Raw genomic sequence first — 8,673 nt, 5'->3', positions numbered from 1 at the left:
CAGCAGGCGTCTGATCCAGCAGGGAGAGACCTCGTGGTTTTCTGTTAGGTGACCATGCAGAAATGTGTCAATGGTGTCAAAGATGATGCAGAGGTGAAGATGGGACAAGTCTACCAGAAGGGAGGAGGGAGCTTTCACCTACCAGTTAAGTCACCTGAAGGGAGGCATGGAACTACAACTTTGTAGGGGTAGCTACTGTGTGGTTTTCCACACCCAGCTTAGATATGTACTGCTGATGAGATTAACTTCATGCTGTCTGTTAAGAAACCTGTTTATCAGCATGGGTTATCATCTCTGAAAGATGTAATGCTTAAATGAAAATATAAGATGTTTATGCATTATCATGACAGAGAAAGTCTTATCTTGCACTACAGGCTAATATTGCTGCAACATAGGACTACATTTTAGAAAATCAGAAGAGAAAATAGTGACAAACTTATTATAACTGACATGTCAAGTGTATGCAGTCTTATACTTCTGATTACACAGATTTTGTTAAAGTGGACCAACATCAACTAAGTTTGTCTCCCAATCTGACATGTCCTTTCCTTCCCTTTAGGTCTTACACATAGTGAATTGCAGCACTGAACATGCAGCCTTTATTTTCAGGCACTTCTAAATAAGAACAGCCAAGAAAGTTAAGGCAAATCAAATTAGGGATGTAAATCCAGCTTCCATAAATTAAAGTTCATTAAAGACTTCTGTGTGGTTTAGTTCCTTCAGGTGTAGTGCAGCTGTAGACTTGTGTGAGGTCTGAGCTCGATTTTTGCTATTGATTAATCTTAAATTTAATGATCTTTAGAAAAACCCCAAGAGTGAGATAAAAAAAAAGGTTGAAATGTGTGTCTATTCTGATTAAACACTTACAGGAAGAAGAGAATGTCTTACCATATGACTTGCCCAGGTATAGCTTGAAAGTATACAACATTGCTGAAGTAAGGTCTCCTTCTGCAGTTGATGAAACTCCTAATAACAACAGCACTTGGCTAAAAAGTATCTTGGGAGCTGTATTCAATGTGAAAACTATGGACAAATCAGAGAAGATGATTCTGAAGTGTTTCCAAGGTAAGTAAATGTACTTTAAAATATGTTATTACTGTTTTGCTAATATTTATTAATATATTATCCTTGGGAAAGAGAAAAAGGGGGGGGGGGGGGGGGGGGGGGGAGGCTTAGGGAGGATCTTATCCATTTATATAAATACGTAATAGGAGGGAGCAGAGAAGACAGAGCCAGGCTCTTCTCACTGGTATCCAGGGAAGGGATAAGAGGTGATAGGCATAAACAAAGGAAATTCCATTTAAACAGAAGAATAAACTTTTTTTTTCCCATGAGGTTGGTCAAACACTGGAACAGGTTGCCCAGAGAGGTTGTGGAGTCTATGTCTTTGGAGGTATTTAAGAGTACATCTGATCACGGCCTGAGTAACCTGCTTTGCAGACCTTACTTTGAGCAGGGGGTTGGACCTGATGGTCTCCAGAGGTCCCTTCCTACCTTAGCCTGCTGTCATTCTGTGTAAACAAGAGGTTGTTAGATATGAGCAAAATTTCGATCTCTGAGGTTTCCTCTGATATCATCTTATTTACAGATGGTGTTTTAATTATCCTTTTTGTAATACAGTGAAAAGGGATGATTCAAGTGTAAGTGGTCCTTCTGATTAGCAATGGGAAATCAAAATGTTATGCCAACAATTCTTTCGTAAAATTCAGGTTCAGTTACCAATGATCTGGACATTGATTTTATCTTGGGTCTGCAAGAAACATTGTCTCCAGATCTTCACTGATTTTTCATTTTGGATGATTTCTGACATATTCTTTTTGACAATACTTACTCTCATCCACTTTTTTTCCCCCTTGCTAGTTCCAATATACTGTAAGACGTCAAAAATGGAATACAACCATAAATTACTTCAGTATTTTCAGTAGTCTTAGCATTTTGCCCAAACTGGCTTGTTTGACATCTGTGTTCAAATGTTTTGAATTTGCTGTGTTGCTAAATAATCCAGATGTTCAAACACCAGTTTAAGAAGAGCTGTATCCACTTAATGGAAGCATGCAAAGATCCAGAACACTGGAAAGCAGCAGAACTTCTCCTAATTTTGTCTACTGTCTGTATTTATTGCTGTTCATTCGACTCCATGCCTTCCCTTCCACCCCAGCTGCTACTATGCAGATGGCATTCCCAGCAAAACAAACAGTTCAGATTCAGTGTGCTATTTGTTGTCTGGAAATGTTAGCAGACGACAGGGAGAGAGGAGGAAGAGGAGGGCTAGCTCCACATTTTTCAGGTCAAGTGTTGCCCTGGATTCTACTCAGTCACTGCAGAGAGGTCCTGGGGATTATCAGGGGAAAGGGAGCGAGAAAGAGTTTGATACTGTGCGTATAGTGACCTTTGATACTTTCTGAGGCTTGATGGATTTAAGTTTCCATACTATGCAGCTATTTACTTCCAACTCTGTAACAGCTTTCATTTATTTAAGGGCTGAAAAAAATTGTTTGCCCTAGAAACCAAGTGAAAACAATAAGGAAGGAGAAGGCATCCATGTAAAGTTGTTGCTATTAAATCCAGACACAAAGTGGAACATTTGCAGTATCTATGAACAGATGTCTAATGATGAGCAAACAAAACAATTATTCTTAAGTAATGGTTTATTTCTGGTTGATTTTTAAAATGTGTTTTATTCAGCCTTTTTATATTAGTCATTTCTATATGCTTTTAGTGTTGGATGCTGGCCCAAGCGATACTGAAAAAAATACAATGGTCTGGGGTTTGGTACAATAAAAGAGGAAAGGAGAGACATCATGGTAGCATTTTAGGCTAAATGAGAATGTAGCCACAGGTGTCCAGCATTTGCCTTCAGGAATTCAACTTTCAGATTAACCGTACTAAAATTTCATTCTGGGGGCTGAAATCTCCAAAACTTTTGTGTGCCTCAGAGTGAAAAGTTTCAGATGAAATTATTTTGGTGAGCAAGGCTAAGGGAAAAGGGTGCTGCCTTTGGCATCTTAAAAAATATTTTTGTAACTGTTTTTCTGAGGAGCTGTGGTAACTCTCTGTGTTGCAACAAGGACTTGATATTCAGCACATCTGACTCTAGCAGTGGGTTTGGCTGCCTTGTGAAAATTAATTGAAAATACCACTCAGAGCACAGGCTTCTGAAAAACACCAATGCATAACAGAAGCTTTCTTGCTGCCCAGCTGCAGTAGGGTCACTGAGACACCCGGTTTGAGAGCAGAGACAGATGTCCTTTTCAGTGACTGGAGCTAGAGCACTTTCAGCAGGTATTGGCCATCTGCTTGGTACCACTCCCATATCTCAGATGTCACAGTTGATTATCCAAACACTCAAGACCTGTTTCAGTGAAAATTACGGGAAACAGTGCCATTCACTAACAGTGCCACCTTAACAGCCCCCATCTGCTCATTCCCAGCTTATGCCCTCCTTCAGTTATAAAATTGGTTATGAGGCCTTGCAACAACCTGGATCGAAACCCTGCCCCTCCACACCTCCAGAAGAGCTCTTATTACTTTTAATCTGAGCCAACTCTCAGAACCAGTTCAATGCAGAGATGACTATGGCTAGATTTGCTAGAGAAAACCAACTGCCTGTGCCCTGCAAGCAGGGAGGTGGTCTTTCCCAAGCACTGAATTTTCCTCTTGCTTTTTATACAAGGGTGTCATAAGGAGATCCAACTGTGTTTGTACACATTCTGCAGTCAGGAGAGCAATGGGAGCAGCTGAGGACTGGCATCCTCCTCTGCAAAAGGCAGCCAGCTGAGGCTGGGAATCCCCTGAACTGCCACTGTAGGGTTTGATAAACCTGCTCTGGCAGAGCACTTCATGCTCTATCTTTGCTTTCCTACCACCTTAAAAGGTAACTAAATCTTAATAAGGCTTATGTATGAAGTCAAAGTCTCTGCTGGTTCCATGTGCACTTCATTATGCCCAAGAAATGTAGGAACATTTCCGTTGTACCACAAGCACAATTCTTCACTGAGCAGGAGGGAAATTTTCTCAAACTCTTTGGCAAAATGCCCTGAATTAGAACCAGAAAAGACAGGACTAGGGGACTATGTAATCCATCAGCATTCTAATGGTAGCTGTAGATCTCCTGTTGCCACCTGCACAAGTCACTTAGAAAGACACACCTGTGTTTGTAACTAGAAATTTGAACTTGAGCTTTCAAGTTGAACTTGAAAAAGATGGGTACTTCACAGCTTTTGTGCACTATAAAGAGTTTTTATGTGGGAATAAGTCTAGCACATCAGTGCTGGTGGTGCTTTCCACATGTAGTCCATGGATCCTGGAGGTCTGTGAAAATTTACCTTTGAAGAGTCAGGGAGCTTTGATTTGCTACATAAAGCTCTGCATTTCCACTAGGAAGAAAAAGAAAACTAGGAGCCTGCAGGCTGATGTAGTCTGAAAGTCACTGATTTGGTGTCACTATTTTTCAGTATTCATCTGTGCTACAAATGGCTGCATGCTAATTTCCCATGCAGGCAAGCATGTGTGTTTGTCCATGATGGTTTTATTCATCTCCTGGGTTCTCAAGATGGTTTCTCTGTGACCTAAATTATTGGGATGCAAATAAAACAAAATTCTAGGTAAATTTAGGTAGTTCAGGACAAAGCTTGTAAGCAGTTGCAGAGCTATCTATGGATTAGGTGAAAATAAGGGGTTTAAATAGATAAAGTGAAAAAAATATTGAATTACGATTTTTAAAAAGCAAGCTCTGTTTCTTTCTCCTGTCTAATTAAAATTTCAGCCCTCCCTTTTTAACCAGCATATGGGCCACAGATGTCCTAGTCATCTGGGGATCAGTTAGATACGTGTCTCTGTGTTATTCAAGTTCCAGCTGATTAAGCTATTGCATATACCAGAAGTTTCCTGTGATATTTGTATGGACTACCATGGACAGCAAAGCTGGCTTGAAGATTTTTGGCAAAATCAGTTTGATCCAAAAATGCCTCCATTTTTCTAAGCCAGAACTTTGAAGGAAATAAGTCAAATCAGATTTCAAGGCCCTGAAAAATTAAATTTGATAAAACAGGATTTTGACTTTCTGTTAAACGGATTTCAGTTACAAAACATAAACTAATTCTAATACAGCTGAAATGTTTTAAAGATCACCTAAACAAAATATTTCTAATTACATTTTTGACATTATTACTTTTAGTTCATAAACTTTGTCAAGATTTTTTTTATTTTTAATTTTTGCCACAATCCAAGAAAGAGAACTTTCCACAAGATGGGAAAGAGTCCATATCCAGTCCTAGTTCAGTCCATTATATTACAGAGATCTGAAAACAGAATGAAGAAGAACCACATAAGCGTCCTCCAAAAAAAGCCAAATGAGGTATTGCTGTTCTACTTTCTCTTCACATCTGCTAGCCTTTAATCATTCATTAGCAGCTATAGTTCTGGTATGATTCTTATCAGCATATCTACTCCAACAGGTAAAACATAATGGTAATGAATAATCGGGATCTATTATTTTAGCAACTGTTCCTGATTCCGTTTAATGACTAAATGAATACAAAATGTTTTCTCCTTCTTTTAGCAGGGCTGTTTAATTCAGATGTTCTATAGATAAATGCTTAAAGAAGTCATTCCTTGAAACTTATAACAACAGGAAACATTTGCATGTTTAAGTATCTTCTTCATACAATGATGAAATACTTTTTGTATTTTTTTCCAAGGTGACACAGGAAGCAGCCTAGTATGTTAATTATGGTTCATTAGGTAATTGCATTGCAATGGAAAAAAGTTCTCTAGCATACAGCTACAGCATAGAAATTGATAAAAAAATACCAGTTAACTTCAAGTTATGATGTCTGCTGAATGACTACAATTCTGCTTCAGTGGTTAACAATGCAAAAAATATCTGCATTTCATTTCAAAGCAAAATTTTTCCTATAAACTATACAGTTTAAATTACTTTATGCATTTTTTTTTTTTACCTAGAAATTAGAGTGAAGGGGTTTCACTGGGAAGAAATGTAGAAGAAGCATGTATGGTTGGGGATATTTTCTTGAGTGCATGAGAAAAATGGGAAAACAGATTTCAGTCCTTCTTGGGAAAGAACACTGTGAGAATTTTTGCTAGCGGAAGTTGAAAAAACAAAAACATGGGAGTTGAGATTAACGAGATTACTGAATTTGGCCAAGGAATTCATTCAGAAATTGCAAATTCTTGGATAAACCAAAAATGACAATTAAAGGATTAATTTCTTAGGGGACTCTAAAATTATGACGGGTCTGAGGTCTGGCTACTTTGAAATAAACTGTGAATTTCATGAGAGCTTCTTGTCACTGGAGTAGTTTGTCAGGTGGAAGAACCTCTGACGATACTTGAGAGAGAAAATCTCTGGACAGCAGCTCAGTCCTATCTTTGCTGTTGGCTGTTGGCTGAGATAATTTTATGATAATGGTCAATTTAGAAAACAGCTGGATTTAACTGTGAATAAATCCTCCACCACTTCACTAAGGAGGGGGTTGACAACCAGGCTTTATGATGTCCATTCAGAGGTGCTGGTAGTGGGAGACGCTCCTCCCTTTCCAGCTTAGGTTCAGAGAGGTTTTAGGTTACTTCACGCCCAAGTGTACTGAATAGTGTACTGCTATACATGAAAACAAAAGCTGCAGATCTCACAGCTGCATTGTCCTACTTTATTGCTTTATTGTGTAGGTCTTAAGAGTCCCCCGTTAAGCAAAGGGCTGTAGGAAGGGGAAACTGTAGGCTCTGTACAATTGCTTCTCTCTTCACCTTCCCTTCTGCCGGTAGAGGCTGGTGTATAAGAATCTCAGTAAATGGTCAGTTAATAAGTGCAATTAGCTCATTGAAAACTGTGATTTTGTAAAGACTAGATTTATGGCTTTGCTGTGTCAGCCAACATGGTACATGCTGGGAATGGACACTTAGCTGCTGTGACTTGTCATAATTCTATGGGAGTTGGTCAATGCTGAGCAATTTATGCTGTGTGAGGATTTCAATTACAGAATGAATATGAAAGACCATTTTATATTCAATCATTTTTCATGACAGAGGACTAACATGACCAAGACCTTTTTCATATGAGTTATGTAGGGATTACTTCAGTTAGTTAAAAAAAAAAAAATAATGGTTTCTGTGATTTTTGCACTTCTGTACATTAATGCTTTGTTTTCTATCTATGCATGCATATTTGTCCACTTGCAGAGCCCTTGAGGGTTTTTTCAACTGTGTTGATACAGATTTGTTCTGAGAATAAACCTTCTGTAACTTTTTTCACTTTAAGGACAATTCCAATTTTCTTGTAATTTCACCTGCTGGGAGGAAGAGAGTATTTTTTTCCTTCTATGGGGATGAACAATTATTTTCTGTCGTTTCATGTGTGGTGCCACTTTTTACTTTAAGAGTTAAAGACTCTTATATGCAAGATTAATTCTGCTTTACCTTTTCTTTATGTTAGTTGCTGACCCTGCTTACTCACTGCTTCTTAGTATTTTCAGTCTTAAATCTGTTTGAAGTCCTTTATCTGACTCTTGTTGTTCAGGTTGTACCAGATGAATCCACAGAAAACTCTCCACAAACTGCAGGAGCTGCTTAAAAGTAGGATGATAAGAAGGCCTGTCCCAGCTTGGGCTAAAAAAGACCCATCTAGCCCAGTATCCTGCCTCCAAAAGTGAGGAAAAGTGGTGAAAAGTGGAGGATGATTGCTAAAGATTATTATAAAATAACAAGTGTGTAATGATAGTTACCTGCCTTCTATTCCCAGCTTCTACTGATATTACTTCCAAAGTCAAGAGGTAGAGTCTCTCTATTTAATAGCTCCTAATGGATGAGATTGCCCAAGAGATTTTTAACTCAGGTCAAATTCTGTAAAGCCCAACATTTTGTAGCAAGGCAATTCAAAGTTACCAACATGCTATATGAAGAAATACTTCTGGTTTATTTGTTTTGAATGAGCTAATGATTCAATTCATCCTTGTTCACTGCCTTCCATTTCCTGTTAGCTCCTGCTAACTCTTTGACAGGTCTCCTGCTTATACAGAAAAGGCTTTACAAGTTGTTGATGGCCATTAATGTCTCTTTGGGCATATGATGTGTTTATGTTTTATGTCCTATTTTCACCTTCAGCTTCTTGAAGGATATAATCTTCTTAAATACACTTCCTCTCTTTAACCGTGGCAGCATTTTCTGAACTATTTACACTGACACTTTAGTCTTCTTGGAAGTATCTTGCTCTTGGGGTTGTCACTTTTGATACTTCTTTTACAGGCTTCCACCTTCTTTTTCTTAAACTTGATTACTACCATAGTGGATTTCTTGTTGGTTTTATTGTTTTTTTTTGGTTGGTTGGTTGTTGTTTTTTTTTGGGGGGGGGGGGGGGGGGGGGGGGGGGGCAGATTGGTTTTGGTTTGATTTTTTGTTTGTTGGGGGGGGGACTTAATTTTTTTTTATTGCTCATGTATGCATAAATCTAATTTCCTTACAGTTACTGTTAACATAGCTGTTTGATACAGAAGGACTCAAATGACAGGTGAGATGGCTTTCCTGGCCTGTTTCAAATTCTGTGGCTGTGAATGGTTTTTTTGTTTTCTTCAATTATTTTTCCTTTCATTTAAGATGATGAGATTATCTACGTTTTTCAAGTTGTTCTGAGCAAAGTTTAAACCTGGAAAATGTTACTTT

Source organism: Pezoporus wallicus, unplaced genomic scaffold (assembly GCF_028554395.1).
Source record: "Pezoporus wallicus isolate ANWC-B61680 ecotype Strahan unplaced genomic scaffold, APGP_CSIRO_Pwel_v1 contig_5485, whole genome shotgun sequence".
NCBI classification, from domain to species: domain Eukaryota; kingdom Metazoa; phylum Chordata; class Aves; order Psittaciformes; family Psittacidae; genus Pezoporus; species Pezoporus wallicus.
Note: the sequence above shows the minus strand (reverse complement) of the source record.